General features: G+C 40.5%; 1 long non-coding RNA gene across 1 annotated transcript; it reads left to right on the top strand.

The window, feature by feature from the left end:
* The first annotated feature begins 1,161 nt into the window (after positions 1-1,161).
* Positions 1,162-20,971, top strand: LOC120801559. The gene is made up of 4 exons (XR_005709113.1): positions 1,162-1,355; positions 11,500-11,586; positions 17,431-17,558; positions 20,871-20,971. It is a non-coding gene; the product is annotated as an uncharacterized LOC120801559 (long non-coding RNA).
* Positions 20,972-20,982: the final 11 nt, after the last annotated feature.

Genomic DNA, 20,982 nt, shown 5'->3' with positions numbered 1-20,982 from the left:
AGATATATTGAGTTTTTCAGGAGGACTGTTCTGTGAGAAATGTAGTGTAACAAAAGCTTATCCAGATGTTGGGTGGGACTTTGGCTCTCTACAGCCAAACACACAATACAGGTGTTATCACTGACATACATTTCTGTTTCCATTGTCAGACAACTGCAAAAATGGGCGTTAACAGAGAGTTGGAGGCTGAATGTTGCTGTTTGTTACACTGAATTCTTGACCATGTCTGTGAATATTGACAGCCACGCACAAGTATTCTCAAAAAAAACTAATTCTCCCCTGTCCACAAAAGCTCAGTTTTCAGTGGTGGAAAATGTCAGCTTGGTGTGGCAGGATGTGGAAGATGTGCTTTGAAATCATACACATTAGTGTAGACAGGGTTTTCTTGAAGTGTACTGGACTTTATCTCAGTGCCATAGTCAGCACTGTCACCAAGGTGACCAACAATGAGATAGCACTGCGTACGTGCTGTACACTCATTGAGCACTTTATTAGGAAAACTATACTAATACTGGGCAGGGCCTCCCTTTGCTCTCGAAACAGTCTCAGTTGTTCGTGGCATGGATTCCACAAGATGTTGGAAACATTCCTTTGAAACTCTGGTCCACGTTGACATGACGGCATCGAATATTTTCTGCAGATTTACCAGCTGCACATTCATGCTGCCATCTCCCGTTCTACCACATCCCAGAGGTGTTCTACTGGATTCAGATCTGGCGACCGGGGAGGCCGCTGAAGTCCACTGAACTCACTGTCATGTTTCATGAAACCAGTTTGAGACGACTCTTGCTTTGTGACATGGTGCATTATCATGCTGAAAATAGCCATTACAAGATGGTCAATTGTGGCAACAATACTCAGAAAGGCTGCAGCATTCAAACCGTAAATGGTATTAAGGGGCCAAAGGAGTGCCGAGAAAACATTCCCCACACCATTACACCACCACCACCACCACCAGCCTCGACTGTTGACACAAGGCAGGTTGGGTCCATGGAGTCACTCTGTTGATGCCAAATTCTGACCTTACCATCTGCTGCCTCGGCAGAAATCCAGATTCGTCAGACCAGGCTACGTTTTTCCAGTCTTCAACTGTCGAGTTCTGCTGAGCCTGTATCTGTATGATTTTATGCATTTAGACTGCTGCCACATGATTGGCTGACTGGTCAGTTGCATGAATAGGCAGGTGTAGGTGTTGCCAGTAAAGTGCTCGTTGAATATATGTTTTTAATCAAAGGCAAGTTATGCTGACAGCTGTTTTTCTGCAGTTGAAAGGCAGTAACCTTCAACTACTCTGCTCCTCTTGAGTCTCTCTGAAAGAAACATGAGTCTACACACTGTCTTCAACATAAAGTACAGTAAGTAAAAAAGCAAAGTTGTTTTGGAAATTTGAATTATTTGTGAAAAGGATCTCATTCTTTGCTTTGTAGACAGGATCCAAAGGTAAACACCAGGTGTGCAGAAACTCAGAAAAACATTACTGGGGGAATACAGTAATATATTTGATCTGCTTGACATTATGAGAAACCGAGACTATGAACCTGTTGTACTGTAAAAATTCACTTTACTCTGGTACATAATCTGGTACATTTATGTTGCTGTGTTGTGCATCGGAGTCCAACAACTCACAACTCAAGTCTGAACTAAAGCAACATCAACAAATACATTGAGCACAATAAGGATGCTCCTATACAAATGGATTAATCTTTAAATCTTACATTTAAGCAATGCTTGCTCCTCACAGACAGGTAATAAGTTTATTTGATAAGTGTATCAGTTTTAAAATCCATTACTTAGGCAGCTTGTGAGAGAGCTTTGTCCTTGGTATTGGTTTTTCAAATTGTTCTCAAGAAGTGCTGCAACTATGCGGAGTCTTGGATGGTTAGAAAAATGCTAGTGTATGATTTTAAGGTTTTAAAAAAAAATGATTCTATTGTACAATTGTAATTTTGGGTAATGTTAGGTGATTCAAAAAGAAAGGCTAGACTGTCTGGAAGCATGCAAACTGTCTACAGTAAATAAAATATAAGAGCTGACTATAGAATTGGGCAAGTAAAATGGGGAACAGAGGGCTAGTGAAATGGAAAAAGGGGTTAGCTCAATGAGTAACAGGAAAACTGAATGACAGACTGAGCAGCTGGCTAGGAAACAAGGCGGCTCACTGACTGGGGAACAATGGAGAAAACAGGATAGGAAACAGCTGATGGGGAAACAGGTGGGCCTGCTGAGACAGAAACAGGAAGATTTACTCTCTGTGGAGAAGGAGATCAGTTCACAGTGAAGGAAGCAGAATGAGCCCAGACAAAAATGATGATTGAGGTCAACTGCAGGTCCATGGAGACAGCCTAGGGTTGGCTTCAAAGGTACCATTAGTATCTAGTCACAATCTGAACAAGCTGAGTCTGATGTTGAAGAGTATCCACATGTCCACCTGCACAAATTCACTCAGGTGAGGTTGTGTCACACTGCTTAAGCCGGCAGTAAATACTAAAGTTAGCATGCTGAACATTCAAAGTTTGTGTTTTTAATTTATGAATCTGACACAGTGAGTGTATCATTGGACGTCTGTATAATGTTTATGAGATTCTGTAGAAGCTCTACATTAGCCGTGTTTCATCAACAACAAACATTAGCTTGCTGGCCTATGCGGCTCATGTTGGCTACTTCACAGTATGGGTTGCCTGTCCACCAAACATAAATCCAACTCTACCAAGTGAGGAGCAATCAATGAGTACAACAATTCCAGCGAATACACACAGCCACTAGGTATTGTCCGGGGCAGCCTTGTGGTGCAGAAAATTTCGAGAGCTTGGGGAATAGTACAGGTGAGCTGAGAAATGTGGAGAATTACCAGGAAATAGACATGGCCAATTGAGCTTCCTTTCTTCAAAATTTGAAACTTGAGCTAGCGGAGCAATAGAGGAATGTCTTGATTGATCAGCACCTAAAAGCCCCCTTTAATATGTTAAGGTTGTTCTGCTCAAAGAAACGGTAAAATATTACTTCATGTATCTTTAAAAACAGACTTGTCTTGACTGAAGGTGTGGTAAGCAAAGTGACAACTGATTGTAATTCAGTGTTGAGTACATGTTTGAACCTACAACTCATTGAAATACATAATTTTGTACTTATCTAAACATAGCTGTAGCTTATAAGGTTTTTCAGGAAGAAGACTGTAATGAATTTAATCTTGATTATGCGCTACTTTGTTTGCACTGCAGCTGGTTTGATATGATAAGAATGCAAGTGACCAACTGCAATACTGTTTTTGTTTGAGGGTCATACAGTCATTGGGTCAAACTCACTTGTAATTAAGAAGCTTAATTAAAAAAAAAAAAAAAGTCTAAAAACCACCAAAGAATTACTTAGTTACGCGTATAAAATGTTTTTGTACACCGAGGCCTTTAAGCACACTCCTCTCATTTGCCTACAAACAAACTCCCAAGGAGGACTGATGAGTGTGTGGGTGCAGACAGAGAGGGAGTTGGTTCTGGGACGCTGGGAACACAGTGCCAGGCCTTCTCAATGTCGTGGGCCAAGCTCCCAAAACCCTAGTTATTGAGAGGGTTCCCTCCTCATGATCCTGTGGACTTGCCTGCCTTACAAGCACACACACATTCATCCTTTTATTTGGTAAGACAGGTCAAGCGACTTTAGACTTACCAGTGGGATTTGCTAACTAGTGGCCATACACAGTGATGTTGGCTGGACAGCTGAGTGGGCCATGGCATTCAGATGAAACTGCAATTCAGGCCAGCTGGGCCAACCACCGTAGTTTGGTGTAGTTCAAGCAGATACACTGTAGATATAGTGCTGGGTCATGCTGCTGAGTATCTGCTCTTTGCTTGGGTGATGATAGGATTCAAGGATGCCTTCAAGTTCTAGAGGATGGTGTGGAAACGTGGGCCTTTCAAAGGGCCCAGTACATTTATGTAAGCACAGCCTGATACCCACTGCAGAGCCTAATTTAACCAATCAAAGCGTAATTTAACATGAATACTGGGCTGCCAACTTTAGGCACATTTTACCACGCATTGACAACTCTATCTATGCTATGCCCTCAAAACCGCTTCCACGCTGTACAAAATATATTTCAGCAGGCAGTGATTGTGTTGTGTTCTGCTAAGCACATTTTCGAGCCGTGTAGCTAGCACTGAGAGGAGAGTGCTGATTCAATGCTTGTTTCATCTGTGAAGAGGTTGGTATGAATCTCTCAAATGTGCAGGAAATGCACATTTAAAATGCAGACAAAGCCCTTATGCCATACTTCACTTGACAATAGATAAGAGTAAGTGGGCGGTAGAGGCAAGAGCTTCTTCCTTCAGATGTTTCTGTGTGCAAGTACATTTTGTGGTTATTAATTTTCACCATTGTTAAATTCTAATTGTGGTTGGTGTACTGCAGAACTGAACTTTTTAATGTTTTGCCACTTGTTCAAGAGAGAGCTTTAACACAACATGCCAGATGCATGTTGTGTTAAATGATAAATGACTGACTGTTAAGTTAATATCAAATAATGCTAATGTGATATGAATTGTATAAAACAGCTAATTATAATTTATTGAAAAAAATTAGATTTTCTTCATTCTATAATTTAATTTGCAATACTCATATATGGAAATACTCAGACAACTCCATACACAAATTAATGGTTAATATTTTTCAAATACCCCAAAACACATTTCAAATATGTCTGTTAGGTTAGATCATAATTGTTACAATTGATACTGGGATATGCTTAAGCTACTTTTTTAGGTGGTTGTGGCTCCACCATTGTATTTCTGGAAAGACTTGTAATTTTGTTTTGGTAGGTCTTTAATTTTGCTGACACGCCTGATGATAAGACTTGATAAAACAAGGATTCACTAGACAAAACAAGCCTAATGATTATAAGATCACAATAAATAGACAAAATTCCAGGCAACATTTTTTTAAAATATTCAGTTAACAAGTGAACAGTAATCACAACCGTAGATTTTCCAGGAATAAACATATGTATAACATAATAATCTGTCCTTATTCTGCACCACGGTCTTGAAAACAAAAGTGGTAACAGATGTAACCAGCTTGTCTTTTCCAATCATGGCTCACACCCACATTTGTACACACTGCTAAGACATCAGGTCTGTGACATGTCAATGCTCAATTTGAGAGAGAATGAGAGCACTGGAACATTGTGGACGTAATCCAAGTGGTAGAAAAAGCACCACAATTGTTAACTTAAGTAAAAGTAGCAATACTACGATGGAAAATCTTCAAAAGCTGCATTTCATGAAAAATTCTTGATTTCAAAATTTTATTTGAGAAAAAGTAGCAGTAAAAAGTATTGATGCATCAAAAGTAAAAGAATGGTCTCTGTCACACTTAAATTATTGATGCATGGACATCCAAGCAACATTAGAGGCTCTTTTAACTATTTTATTATACTGTTAGGGGTTTAAACTACAGCAGTATGACATATTGTTGCTGTGTGGGGAAAAAAAAATACCCCTCATATCTCACATTTTAAGGATTCTTTTACTCTCAGATCTGCTGGATTACATGTTCTTCCAGAGGTTTAAAACTGTCTTAACATATTTCCAATGTTATAACTAATTAGATCCTTTCCAAAATGCATTATGAAGCAAAAACAAGGCTGACATACTAAGGTTTTTACCTGACAGAAGGAATTTTACTTTATGCTAAATGTAAAATCTCGATCTGAAAAGTGATTAAGAACCACATCTGTCAGATATTGTAAATGTAGTGGAGTAAAAGGTACAACATTTCTTGAGTGACAGTTGAGTAAAAATAGAACGTATCCCCAATATGAAATAATCTAGTAAAGTACCATTATTAGAAATATACTATACTTGTATAAATGTATTTTAATATCCTGACACTCCTGCCTGATCCCAAATAAGCAATGGTCTCCTGAATGAAACATCTGCTATTACACACATTTCACAGAGGAGAATTTGGATGGCAGTCTGGTTTCACTGCTGACGATTAAAACACCATGTACTTTCTGGCATCAGTGTATTACATGCAGAATCCATCAAAGAGTGGTGGATATACATGGCAGACACTGCTGGTGAAAGAAGGGAGTGGGAGGACTGAAAAAAAGCCACCAAGCTCCACTCATCAGTAAAGAGCAGTGACAGCGTGAAAAATTGTAGAATTTGCAGGAATTACTGAAACCAATCCTGAAAAGATTCCACTGAGACAGTCAAACCATTCTCGTTTCGACACATCAAAATAAAAATTCCACACTGGAGAAGAAAGTAATCTCTGTTGCTCCACTTGAAATTCTCTTTTTAACTGTAATAAATTATGAAAGTGGATGTTTGTGCATTCATATCAGTATTGGATCTTATGAACTTGTGGGATTTATTACAAACCGGCAAACAAACAAACTGAAAAACAAACACAGGTGAAAACATAACCTCCTTGGTGGAGGTAACCGATGCAACACTGAGCACTGTGTTTGCCCAGTGTAGGACCAGCTAGTTTTTGTCTTTATAGCTTAGCTTCATAGCTTTCACCTTTTTAATGATTAATCGGCTCACATATCCAGGTGGATACCTGGCTCCGCTCTTTCACAGCTTTTGTACCGCTAGACCAAACACCAATAGCACCAATGCAGCTGATTGTAGTTGCAGTTCAGCAGCAAAGTCGCCCAAACTAATTTTATTTAGAATAAATACACACTAGATCTCAGGTGTGATTCATTACTTGCACACACAGTTTTCTTTAAACATTAACGTGTATCTTTACACGTCAACTCACTCCCTCTAGCCCCGGGTGGCTTTGTACTGGTATATCTTAATGCAATGGTGCATGCTATCTGACACAGCTAGTTGGCCCTCATGGAGTATTGTCAGGCCACGTGGACTACTCAAGCCCTGGGTTACTATGGGCCACCCCATTCCCTGTGCTGGGTATAACAGGACTCTGTGCTCCTCCCCCCAGTCCGCTACCAGCACGTTACCATCTGTATCTATACAGATGCCCCAGGGGCAGACCAGGACTGGCCCCATACCAGCACATACACCCAGAACTCTCAATGTGTTCCAGCCTGGCTCCAGTACTTTGATACAAGGCACATGACCTGTTTCATTCCCTCTTTCAGACACAGCTACCATACCTGAGCTCAAACAAGCTGCCACTAAATAGGGCCGGTGGAATCCAGTCACCACTGTGCGCTCAAGACGGGAGCCTGTCTTAGGGTCAAGCTTTAGGGCAATGAGGGTACCTTTCCGGATATCAGCTATCAAGAACTCATCCAGCCTGGTTACTGTCACACCCCTGGGAGCTTCCAGTTCATCTTTTGCAGAGCCCAACACTGACCCTCCAAAAGTCTGGAGCAGGCGACCATGCCTGCTGAACACAAGCAGGGCTCGCTCTGCCGCACAGCTTAGTGCAATCAAGCCCTTAGCATTGACAGCAATGTCAAAGTAGTTCCGACATCGTCTGGCAGATCCATCTGAAGTTGGGGAGGTCACTTGCTGGAGGACATTACCCCGAGGGTCAGTCACCTGTTTCAAAATTTAAATTTAGTCTTAACATAATTGGCAACTTCATTTGTTATAGTAGCCTTACTGTTTGTTGTATGAAAGATGTTATCACAACACATACCTGAACACGTGCATTTCCGCAGTCAACTATAAAGAGCTGACCCTGTGGTGTGGCATGGATACCACTTGGCAGGGTAAGATCAGCCCGACCCGAACCCTGCTTTCCAAACTGCCTGATCAGATGAACTCCTCTGGGGTTGAATACAGTAAAGGATGGGTCTCCCTCCTCCTCCAACTCCACCAGGGCTGGCTCTCCTCTCTCTCCTCTGCCTCTCTTTGGCTCTTGAGAGGAACCATCTATGACAGACATGGATAAAGACCTTGCCACAAGGGGTTGTTTTGACCCAGCCACTGTGATTTTTTTCTGTGGCTCGTGCAGAATATTATGACCTTTATATGACGGGTATGAAAAGGTCTGTCCCATGTCAGAAACCCTAAGCCCCCTACTGAGAGCTGGCGAGGCTGAGGTTGAGCTTGACATGGAGTCGAAGTTGCTACACTTCACCCTCCACACGCCCACTTGCTCATTCGACCCATCACTGATCAGCGGGCGTGTCTTGCGTGTCAAGTCCACTGCAGACTTTGATAGACGGCATTTGTAGTTCAAAGAGCCCTTGTTCATGCTGTAGTCATGAGATGGGCCAACGATGAAAGTATAGCTGGAGTCAAGGCTGTCTGTGGGTGATGGTGCTCGGCCAGAGTCACCAAGCGTCCCTAGAGAGTGTTCATCAGAGGACTGGCTGAGTTGAGAGTGAGGTCGGCCCCTGGAGGTGAGGTCTAGGCAGCTTTGGCTGGTCATACGCCCTCTTGGAGTCATCCTGGTAGATGTAAGGGCACTGTTGCCATACCTCAAAACTCTACTATTGGAATTGTGACTGACTATTCCTATATCACCTTTCTGGCTGTCTAAACTAAAGAGGGGACTCATCTTAGAATGATAATGTCTTTGTTCTGGTGAGGGGGACGGCTTCCTACCAGACACCACAGAAACTGACCTCCTCTGGTTCCTGGGAGAATAATGTTTTCTATTACTATTCATTCTGTACACCTGCTCCTTGCCTTCAGTATCCATGTTTTTAAGTACGGTAGGGACAGCCAGAAGTACATCCTCCCCTTGTGGCTGAAAGGAGGCTGATTCCATCTCATCATCTTGGGATGATTCCCAGTCAGACAGTTCACACTTCGGAAGCCAACGACATATCTTTGTTGAGGCGTACTTCTGTTCCTCCTCTAATTCCAGATCACTCCGGGTAGAGAGGCTGATCTTTCTGACAACCCTGCCTGATGGTGAGGTCCACCCCTGTCCTATGGCTCTTTCTTCTCCTCCAGCACCTTGATGGTTTCTGTCTTCACTTTGCATCTCCTGTGTATGCAGAGCACACATCTGCCCCTGTGAACCACAACCACCAACATGCAGGCACAGACTTTGTTCTTGCACACGGATATCTCCAAAGGTAACAACATTTGGTTGGGAGCTTGGCTTGAAGTTCACTTTCTTTAGTGATACAGAGATTCCCCAGGGCCGTAAGAACTCTGTGACCTCCTTCAGCAGCAGGTTCTGATTTGGCCCATTTTGATCCAGACCTGACTGCTGACCCACTTCCTGGATCTGCTGCTGAAGTTGGGCTAGTTTGCGGAGCCTTTTGTCCAACAGGGACTGGCTAACCCGGGCAGCTGCCATGTTCTCCCTCTGGACCTGCTCCAGACGCTGCTGCGTGTCCCGATGGTCTTGCTCTACCCTCTCCAGCAGACGCCGCTCTTCTCTGCATGCTCCCAGGATGGCCCGCTCTATACCCCGCTTCACAGATTCAGTCTCAGTTGCATGATGCTCTTGTAGTCGACGCAGCTCTGCCTCTGCCTGGGCAAGGTCGCACTGTACCTGTGTTGCCCAGCACGGAGGGGACTGAGGTAGGAAAGCAGGGGAAGGACCATCTGACTGACAATCAGGACTGGGGCTGTTGGCTGGGTTAGGGGAGGGGGCATTGCTACCCAAAGGAGTTCCCAGCAACATCGTTAGGGATGGATGGATCGTTACTTCTTTTCCAGCATTTAATTTGAGCTCCTGCAGAAAGACATAATAAAAGAATAGGGAAAATAAATAGACACATATACAATAAAATCATGAACATAATAAATGCCTGTCATGTAATTAAGATTTTTATCATGGAGATTGATAGTAAAATTAATCTGTGCATAAAAAAAATAATTTTTATGCAGTGTAGGCTCTTTACTGTTTACATTTTTGTAAATACTCAGCTGAACCAAAATCAACCAAAGGTTTAGATAATAAAACCAAATAAATATGGTTTTAATACAGAACTTTCAGTATGGCTTATCGATTCATGGTCCTCAAGACCATCAGTGTAACATAAACATCAGTTATGTTTTTGTGATGGCCATTAGAAAAGGTGTTCCTCTAACACTGTATTGCCTGAACATGACACATGGTCACCAACCTTTTTGAGGCTTGTGGTGTTGTAGTATTGGAGTAGTTTGGTGTGGAGTATATTGTTTGGCGTACCTGTGCTAACCACTGTGGCGATGACATCCATAAATGTCATCTCTCACTACATTACAATGACAATAACTATCATCAGACATGATTTTCCTTGTGGGGAAATGTGTGACAGACACTTAATCAAAGAATGTAGCTTAATCAAATTCAGCACACTCCACTTCAGCCTGGCAAAGGCAACTGAGGTACAACTTTTTTTTTTTTTTTTTAAACCAGATAGGTCTTTTATTTAGACCTATTATTATGTTTCCAAGTGAACAGCTGCTTATAGAAAGGTGATACAGCTATGAAGGACAGCCATAGGAGAGACAAGGTTGTGGGCAGAAAGAACTCGTGTAGAGGAGGAAGAAAGTTTCGAGTTTTGCGGAGAAAGCCATTAGCATTTCAGACGGCGTCTGACAGCAAGAAGCATCCGGAGTGAGGGCAAGAGTGGGAGGTAAAGAGACAGCTGGAGTGTCAACGCAACAATACTTCTCAACTCCCCAGTTCTGTAAATAGACCCCGCTTTGATAATTTATTCATGAGCAGTACAAAATGATGTAGAGAAACGCCAGTGAAAGATGTCTGTCCTCTGTGTGATGTATTGTGATAATACTAATACCCCAGGGAGTCTTCATATAATAAACAGAAAGTAGCATTCTTACCAGGAATAAATTAGGAAATTTATGGCCCCAAACAACTTTTTTCATTTCTAGAAATTGATACAGTTACCAGTCCTACGCATGAATACTATATAATGCTTAATTGCTGCTTTATATTTTGATAAGTATTTCCAAAGGGAAAAAAAAACAAGCTACTGTGACAAATAAGCATTTAAGACAGCTGTGCAAGGACTTTGTCTGTAAAAAATACAGTCAATATAATATTATTACTCAAATTGTAAAAATAACTATTTAAATTAAGTAGAATAGGTGAAAAAGTTTTCAGTGCCAAAGTTGCCACCTCACAATTTTTTTATCACTTTATCTCTTATAGTTATGGTTGATTCCACGCTACTGAGGGCTCATGTGTTTTAATTGGTATGGTGAAGCTCAACGAGTAGCTTCATTCATACGGCTTCAATAACAAGAGGCCAGTACTGAAAGGTAAGCGCTATGCTGTAATTTATATTTGCCCCGCTAAGCCACAGATGGTGATTGTGGGGTCAGTGAAGAGTAAATGCTGTCACTGTTAAGGTAAAGAAAGCTGGCTGGTGTGCCATAATGCTCATTTTGAACATGCAATGGAGATTACACAGTAATTATAAAACATTATAGCAGCATGATTAACTGAAAGGGGTGGGAAGTAATTGTTATCAATGTATCATTTAAACCCCTCACTATCAAATCTTATATCGTAAAAGACTGTCCAGCTGTAAGGTTCGAGTATACAGTATATAGAAATACACAGTGGTTGGTCTAGAAGATTCAGTTGTACTTCTCCTGTTTTCAGATCGCTGGAGTTGACTGACTGCACCGTCACAGAAAGTGTCCAAAGTTTTGGGTGTGCCGCTGACGACTCCTTGAAGTCTCCATGTGGGTAAAGTCTGAACTGTGCATCTTTCATTGTCTGTGCCCTGTTTAGCTTGACCTTGCGTGACCTTGAGCGACCTTGAGCGTGACCTCGGGCATTCTCTGGAACAGGAATGAGCCAATGTCCATCCCTCAGGTTTTGCTTGTACAGGAAGGAGCAATGTCACAGTGTCAGAAACGGGTGTGTTTTTTATTATGACAGTGCATAAGGTTTATCTTTTTCTTGTAGGTATGGTTCGTTGCCCCACAGTGTCTTGCAGATGCTTTCACCCATTGACTAAACAAGCTTAGCAGCTACAGGAAACTAATCAGTTCCATCAGATCATTTTACCTTAACCATAGCTTTAATTGAGGTGGCCAAAGTTGTACATTTGAGTTCACAAGGTTCACATTTTACCTTAGCGTTAGGGTTTTCGATGGCTGAACTTAGCAGCTGCTGTTCCTGACATTTTATCTTTTTGTTTTTAATATTAACTTTTTTAAGGCTCAGGTTAACTAATTAATTAATTAATTTTTTTTCTTTTTTTTTTTAAATTCAGGTTAATGCTTTCCTTGTGATGGACAAATACACACCTACTGAAATACTGAAATGTTTTCATTTCACCAACGACATCGGCCTTCGCAGCTAATATAACTGAGACTGTAGAATTAAGAACATTAGACTTGTGATAGTCTGCGTTAGGAGCTACCTTGATATTTTGATGATTTTACATTAACTATTGGATTGTGATAGGCACTTAACCCTAATGTTACTGACGTATCATTTTTTAAAAATTTTAGCCACGTGAAAGCCGGCGACCTCCATTGCGGTCCAAAAACTATTGAAAACACATCAACGCACCACACTGTTGCACTGGGTGACGTTTTCCTCCATTACCGTGAACGTGCACTTAGTAGTGTAGTGTAGTGTATTTTGACTCAATCCCACACTCACCATCCCGCTGATGTAAATAGTCCCCAACAAATGCACTATCTCCTCCTATTTGAGTAACGTCCACTAAAAACTGCAGTGCCCCAGCTGTTTTAGGAAATTACAATTTACTTCTTCGGCAGGAACCACTGGGCTCGGGGCTGAGAGCCACAGCATAGCACTAAGGACCAACACGTTTGTTGGTTTTGGGCTTTCACGGGATTTTGTTCACCACAGCAAAGTGAGGAATATCACCAGCCCTGTCCGTGGTGAAAATGGACACACATCAATCAATGTAATTGTCACGGACAGCCTAAATCAGCCGGAGTTTGACAGTTTGAGCTACAGCATTTGTAATTGGGGTACACATATTTTGAATTGAAGGGGCTACAGCGGATTTATGTAAGAAGTAGCAGTTGATCTAGTAGTTAAGGGAGTGTATTTAATATTTTTGAACTGGTGTGGCATTTGTATCAGGGCTACGGATAGTTTAAGAACTTAAGTAGCCTACTGTAAGTTTACTTGCCGCAGTATAAGTTTCCAAACACGTTAATAATTAAGTGCTCTGAAAGAATCTATTATTCATATGCTTTACTTGCACCTTAGATACTTGAGGACATTTTATTGACTTGCACTTGGGTAAAATAATGAATGTGGAACTTTTATTTGCAATGGACTTTTTTTTCCCCCCCATTGTCGTGTTGAAGGAAAGTATTCCGAGTACTTCTTCCAACGCCACTGCCAGTGAAGTCACATATGTCGGAGATGAGCGACAGGCGAATCTGAGGCATTGTGCCGGTCCCATCTCTTTGTGTCACAGACTAGGTTTCCACTCAAATTACCAGGCTACATTATAGATGAGGAGGGTCCAGCTGCTCATCTCGTGAGCGCTCAGGATAGCTGGGTCAGATTGGGAAGACGGCCAATGAGCAACCCATTGTTACTACTACACGTCTGTCTCAAATGATCCAACTTCAGTAAACTAATTTAAAGACTGACAAAACTGTGAACAAATTTAAATTGGTTGTCAACAATTATTCTTTTTATGTTTGCATTTTCATACAAAACACACAGAAAATCAAGGACAGATCTTAATCGAATTGTACTTTATAATAAAACCATGTAAATCTGATTTTGTATGATTAAAAAAAAACAAAAAAAACAACACAAATCAATTTCCGTTTCTTACCTGTTGTCAGGTACCAGTGCTTCTATGACCTCGAGCTCCACTCCTTTACCGCATCTCACCGCTCACTTCCCTTTCACCATCGACCTCCGGCCGTGCCTCTGTGCCGTTTACCCTCTTTTTTGGCTGTTGCTAGGAGACCACAAAGCTGACTCCAGTTTCATCTGTATGCAAGCTCAGAGGCGTGTGCATCTACACGTGTCATTTTTCTTGGTCTTCGAGCCGTCTGCTTCATACTTAATTCAATTCCTGGTGTGTGTTTTAGATATAAGAGTTAATAAGAGAGAGAGAGAGACAGATAAAGAGTCCGGGAGGGGAGCAAGTTTACTACAAAACTCGTGGGTTCATGTCTGAGGAACCGCTACATCTCTCTGTTGGGATACACACGTATGAGCTTCTGTGTAGACATGCTGTATGATGAAATGTCATGGAAATGTTCCTGTTATGGTTAATTGTAGGGGTTCACTTGGTCGTCTGCATTTAACATAGATTCTTAGGGGTCAGTTCGCATGCTGTCGGAGTGTTTGGCTCATGACCAGGTCTGGGGTTAGGCCAGTTCTTCTGAGGGCAGGTGACTAGGGCTGCAACTAACAATTATTTCATCAGGAGTTATTAATTCATTACCAGTGAATTGATCAATTGATCATTTCATTCATAAAATGCCAGAAAAATAGTGAAAACTGTCCAACATAAGTTGCCCGACTCTATGGTGATGTCTCTAGACGTCTTGTCTTGTTGGACTAATGGTCCAAAAGCCAAAGATCTTTTGTTTACTGTTACAGAAAACCAGCAATGTTCCCATTAGAGAAGCTGGAAACAACAGACTTTCATCATTTTTATAAAAATTACTTAAACTATTAACTGATTACCAGAATTGTTGCCAATTTATGTTGTGTTGGTGCAGGGATGGGGCGTAGGCCAGGGAAAAACACACTACATTACAGGGCAGATCCGGATCAATTACTATGAATTTGATTATTTTTTTTTCCTCTGAAGTCTTTGCCTTTGGTCTTTGATGGAGGTCTGCGCCCTACTGAGTGCCATTCTAGCTGACAAATTGATTAACTGAATAATTATTTCGGCTCTACTGGGGAGCAGTCCAGGGTGTCTTATTGTGTATGTTTATTATCCTGGTTATGAGTCTTATGAGTCTTATTGCTGCAACTAATGGTTGAACAATGATGAACAATTTTATCTCCAAATTATTTTCTCAATTGTTTTGTTCTGTAAAATATCAGAAAATAGTGAAAAATGCCCATCACCTTTTTTTCAGAGCCCAACGTGATGTCTTCAGATGTATTGCTTTGTCTAATAGTTCAAATCCCAAAGATTCAATATTGTTTCTCAGTTGCTGATTATATTTCTGTCGATCAACCAATTGATCGTTCAGCGCAAAACATTATCCCGGTTTCTAATACTAAGTGCATCAGTGCAGGTTGTCTTTGACTCCTCAACATCTCTGCCATTTCTGTACTGACTTAAGTTCCTTCAGCAGTTGAAGATGAAACTAGTTTTGGTTTACGGTTGCTTAAACACTGCTCCATTTATCGCCCCTTCAGTTTTTCCTTCTCCATCTCTTCACCAGTAAAGGAATATGAGAACCAGAGTGACGAGAAAAATTACTAAATCACTTCATTACTGGTGTCAAGATGTCTTCATTACATTCATTATTCTACATGGCTTTATTTTACTAATACAGACCCGGAGTCGAGATACACTGCAGGCAAGGATCAGAAAACCTGGGTAAGGTGTTTACGTCACACAGTATCTGGGTTTCTATCAGATTAACCTTGTTTTTCAAAAGTGGGCTACGGGCTTTTCCATGTTTCTGAGACTAGGATGTGCAGATACATAAACAGGAAACTCCAAAAACCTGAAATTAAGACAACTGTGCAGGCAAACATTCAATACATGTTGGAATGGGCTCCAGCCCCCAGCCTGCGTAAATGATAAATGAACACTGCTTAGTATTTTTTGCACTGAGCATGTTAATATGCTCACTTGTTATGAGTGGGCTCAGGCTCAAGCTGTCCCAGGAAAAATTTGAGGTGCCACTAGATGCTTCTATTTCACAAAAAAATGTAACACCTTCATAGTTCTTGCGGTTAGTGTTTCTATACACACGAACCGGTGGTGAGAGGTCACCAGTGGACATTACTAACTGCATGAAACAAAGAACAAAAAGGCCGGGAACCACTGTTTTACCTTACTGGAAATATGACGTTTACGTGGAACACGGATTAACACTCTCCACCACTCAGGGTTAAGTTCATACAGTCACAGGACATTAAAGAAAGGACACCAGGACAAATGCGATATTGCTAGGCAAAGAATTTATAAATTAATAAAAACATTCCCTTTGTAGTGTTCTTCCGACAGCTTTTTCCGACTTTGTATTTTTGTCCTTTTTTCTAATGATTTTAAAATATAGAAAAATATTTCTAACAACATTCATCGTTACATTATTTTACCATGATTTTCATTCTGTCCTGTTGATTATTTCACATACCTCTGCATTCTAACCCAATGCTTTTTTTTTTTTTTTTTTTTTTAAACAGTATTTACACATGAAATCAGTCCACTTCCTCTTTTCAGCTTCAGACAGGGGACATTAGAGCATGTTTTGCATAGATCACAGGGGAGAAATGTTAGTGAAAAGTCAGACGTTAAGTCAAAGTTTTCCAAAGAAAGAAGAAAAGTGAAAAGATACTGTACATCCCATGATAAGCATTACAAATTAAAAAAAACCAAAACAAAACAAACAAAAAAAAAAAATCAAAAAACGTGGCACATAGTGTACATGATGTGTTGTGAAATCAGCTATGAAAACAAATTCTAGCTTCAAACTTGAACATTGAAGTTGTAGTATTCATACAGTCGAAATCGTTTGCAGAAATAAACCGTCTCATCGTTTGTGCATTTGCAGCAAAACGTGTTACAAAGTTGAAGTGGAAGCCTCATCTGGCACACAGCTTCGCCATGCGAAGCTCAGCTGCTGTTGGTTGCGTTGCTGCTGGCGATTTGAATATATGAGTTGTCTGTGTTGGGGGAGTAGAATAACCATAACCCCCCCTGGGGGGGAGTGTCCTATATTTCCAATTCAAATGTAAGTGAGTGACAGTTGAACACTTTGGCTTGCTGTTTGCAGTGTGTTTGCGCGTACCCTTGAATACACAAAGCACAGAAACTCAAAAACTATGAATATTCAACTGAAAGATTCTATTTTTTAACTGTGTTCAAGTTTTAAGTGTTCAAGTACATCTGCCTGAAACACAGCAGGAAAAAAAAAAAAAGAAAAGCAAAACAAAATCTGTTTACCACTCAGCACCATCTACGTCAGTTTACAGTCAAAAAAAGAATCAACATTTTTATCAAGCAGACAAGCTGGAGTCTGAGTAGAGCTGAGTGAGAAAAGGAAACGGCAACCACCACGGCCGAGACGCCTGTTTATCAAGCCAACGCATTCACAAACATAAGACTCGCTACATTTTCAGGCCCAAACTTGTAATGGTACACAGATTATAGATGTCACTATTTTTAGTAGAGTTCATTAACTTGGTTTTCTCTGTCACGTCATTAAAATAACATTTTTTGGTGACCGTTTTTTTTGGGGACCATTAGAAGAACTGCAGTTAGAGATTTCTGCATTGGCTTCGGCATCCAGCTGTGGTAGTTGCTGCATTGCCAGAAATTAAAATCCCTTTCCCAAATGCAAATTTGTATCAGTGTTGTTGTTTCTGCATTTTAAAAAACAGGCTGTCCCCCCGTGCACGATCCCTACTGGTGTCTGAACAGTTGGAGGACCCACTTCTCTACCGGCTGAGGAAACCATTTGCTGTAATTCATTCTTGAGGAGTACGAAGAACAACTACCATAAAGTGAGGTAATCCATCACAGTAACCATGAAGCCTTGATCATACTTGTCAAACGCTCTGTTTTATTTCGTCGTGTGAGAAGTTGTTTTTCCATAATTTTATTGAGCTCTGCTTTCGCTCTGTCATCTGGCAACTCTGGGAAGTCACAGTCAGAGTCCCTGGTAGGAAATATTCCCTTATAAAAACCCATTACAAACTTTGTCACAATTATGTCTTTTGTATTCTTAATAATGAAAAACAAGTAAATATTAAAAAAATAAAATAAATACAAACAGTAAGCAGTGAAAAATGACTGTGGGAAATGCAGACATATAAATGGGCTAAAATCCCAAATCAGAAACATTTTCAGTCACAGAGGATCAATGCCGACAATTTAAGTTCTTCAATTCAAGCTGGAGGGAGGAAAAAAAATAAAAATCACCTCTTTAAAAGATATTTCTGGGTTATTACAGCTCGGGTCTTCCTTTCATAGGTTTGGCCAGTGGTTCTATCATCTGACAATGTTGTAGCACCAGTAAACCTGATGAGTACAACTTTATCATGAGGTTTTCCGTCCTTTAACATCTTCCCTATATTTGTCCGTGTAACTGTTGCCGTATGAAGTAACAGGTTATTATATAATTATTTTGGGGGGTTACTGGAAAGCACTTTCGACACATAAAAAGTGCTACGTAAATAAGCGTTCAGACTGTGTACCATTGAACTGTCTGTGATTGCTTACACAGAGACCCTGGGAGTTTCAGGTATTGTCAGAGAGATTGTCTTTGGTCTCCAGAAATGTCTCACAGAAATACATAAAACTGACTGTAACTGCTCAGTTACAATGCGACTGACCAGCTGAGTGCTGTTACCGAGAAGCTGAACATCTACCATTTTGCTCAAAATATGCCCGATCTTTAAACAGAACTGTTTGTAAAATTAGTTTTGTTTAACCAACACAATCCTGCGTGTACAAGTAGAGGAACCTGTTGTACAGAGAGAGACCCTCTGGCCTTATCTTTTCTGTACAAGGGACACGTGAATCTCGTTCTGAACACATGGATGTACAACGGACTAGATGAACAGATGGATGGACGGAAGGCAGTTGGTAAAATACAGGAGTGATTTCTCTACCAATTTAATTATCCGAGCAAACATTCAGTGCGAAACATGTTCTTGATGTCGCTCTTGATCTCTGCAGGCGCGGGGATGACTCACTAAGCACTAAAACCTACTGCACGGGAGCTAATTTAAGATCAGCACTATTGCACAAACCAAAGAAATTTTTTCTCAACACTATTTAGTTTTTATTTAATTATGAACCTGACCTTAACTGGCATGCAGTAACTCTTAACTAATTGTATTTAAAAAAAACAAACAAAACAAACAAACTGTGGGGTGTTATAAAATGTGTCTAGAAATTCTGTAGAAAAGTGAGTTACAGCAGTGATGAAGTGCTAGTACATTTAAACAAACAGGAGGACCATGGCTATGGCTTTGACAAGTTGAGGAGGTTTCAACTTGTTGAGAAAGATGAACGTTGTCTCAAAAAAATGATGTGGTATTCAATTTCAGCGATTAAGACTTTTCAGGATGGCAGGCAGTTTCTCCACTGCTGAAAGTTGAGAGAGAATGGCTAGTATGTGCAAAAAACAAATTACTTCACAAAAAGCTGGGCCATAGTTAGGTGGATTTTTCTATGCAGTCATACAGGCGATGCTTCATTTTAGATTTTTTTCCTAATAATTTCCTCATAATTTCCTGTGGAGTGTACAGAAAAGAACGATAAAATCATTTTAAAAACTGAAGGACCTGTAAAATGAAGAACCACCGTCTGACAAAAAAAAAAAAAATCCCAACACTCAACAATTCCAAGCCTCAAAAGGTTACTTAACGTCGAAAGAGATTTTTACTTGGCAAAAGCTTTTAACACCGTGACTGCAACTTCATTCAATCTCAGACAAGAAAATAAATTAAATCCCAATCACAACACTGGCACTGACTCCTCCACATCCTCACATACGCATTTATACTTGGTACCTAACAGTGAAATGAAGAGATAGTAGCTATTACACTAATAAAAATGGGTGTTAGTGTTAAAAAATAGCAGCATGTTAAGTTCCAAGATGAACGGTTTTATGTTCAGTTTGGCCTCAGTCAAAAGACAAAAACATTTTGAAGTTAACTAAAACCAAAATCGAAAAACTGAAATGGAAATCACTTCTTATAAGCTTCATTTTTAGCTCACAGCTCAAACAAAGATCTGTTTAAAAAAAAAGAATTCAGTAATTGCCTCATGAGGACCTTTTTCAAGTGTCAGTTCAAAGTAACTGGAAATCATGCCACTGCTCCCTAGAAAAAAAAAAAAAAATGTCTTCCCTTTTCCCCTTTTCGACTAAGTGACACGCTAAAAGGTATGAATTGTAAAGCGGTGCTGCCTCTTCAGTCCCACAGCCCCTTTTATGGCAACAGGTGAATGGCTTACCGATGGCCTGAAGACTTGACATCACCTTTTGGAAAGGAGTCATTCTTTTAAATAAACTCACGTACGCAAAGACAGACACACCTGCTCCCACACGTTGCTGATATGTCTAGAAAATGGTGCAAATGCAAAAGACAATCACATTCAAAACAAAATATTTTTTAAAAATGGCATTAATTACCCAAAGTTTTCCAGTACATTTGTGGTGGTCGTGCTGATGCACAGGAGAGAAAGTGGTATTCTCACTTCATCTCTTCCAGTTATCACCTCTTTAACCGATGACTAGTCTTTGCAGCAGTGGAGCCTTTTAAAAACAAAATGGACACTTGAGGTGCTTGAATGTTACTGGGAGCGGTTTTTCTGTGAGCTTTCTCTATTTGCCAGTCCTCGATGGAGGACCAAAAGCTCTGTGAGGCCAACAAACTGTTTTGTTGTGCAGAGATGGGCAAAGCTGATTGGATGACTGTGTGTTTAATTGCTTAGTCTACACTTTCAATTTTTTCCTGCCAAACAGCTTTTGGAGTTTGTCATAATTCTGTTGAGGAAAAAACCTTCTTCTCCTCTGTGTGCCGCCTGAGAGCACCCTTTCAGCGTAAAAGATAAAGAGCATCGACTAGCACCTATTTCTTTTATCTGTGGCTTTACTGTGTTTCATCATACCATGACATGGTATGTGTATGTACAAGCTCCCAAATCTCAAGCATTTACTGAGATTTTCTGTGTATAGAATGTACATATAATACATGATATGCACAATATAAGTTTACAGATGAAGAAAATTCTTCCTATAGGTATCCTATAATGATTTTGGTACAAAAATGCCACTGTTTTCCTCTCGCTTTTGTCTGTGTCATTGCAGACGATCCACTTCAATGCCACAAGGGTTTCAGTGCTCCAGTCTGTCATCTGGTGATGGGAGAATCCTAGATAACTCTTTTTACAGCCTAAACAAAAAGAAAAGGGAGGCTAAG

This window comes from Xiphias gladius, chromosome 16 (assembly GCF_016859285.1).
Source record: "Xiphias gladius isolate SHS-SW01 ecotype Sanya breed wild chromosome 16, ASM1685928v1, whole genome shotgun sequence".
NCBI classification, from domain to species: Eukaryota; Metazoa; Chordata; class Actinopteri; order Istiophoriformes; family Xiphiidae; genus Xiphias; species Xiphias gladius.
The sequence above is the reverse complement of the archived record's forward strand: the minus strand, read 5'-3'. Positions and strand labels throughout refer to the sequence as shown.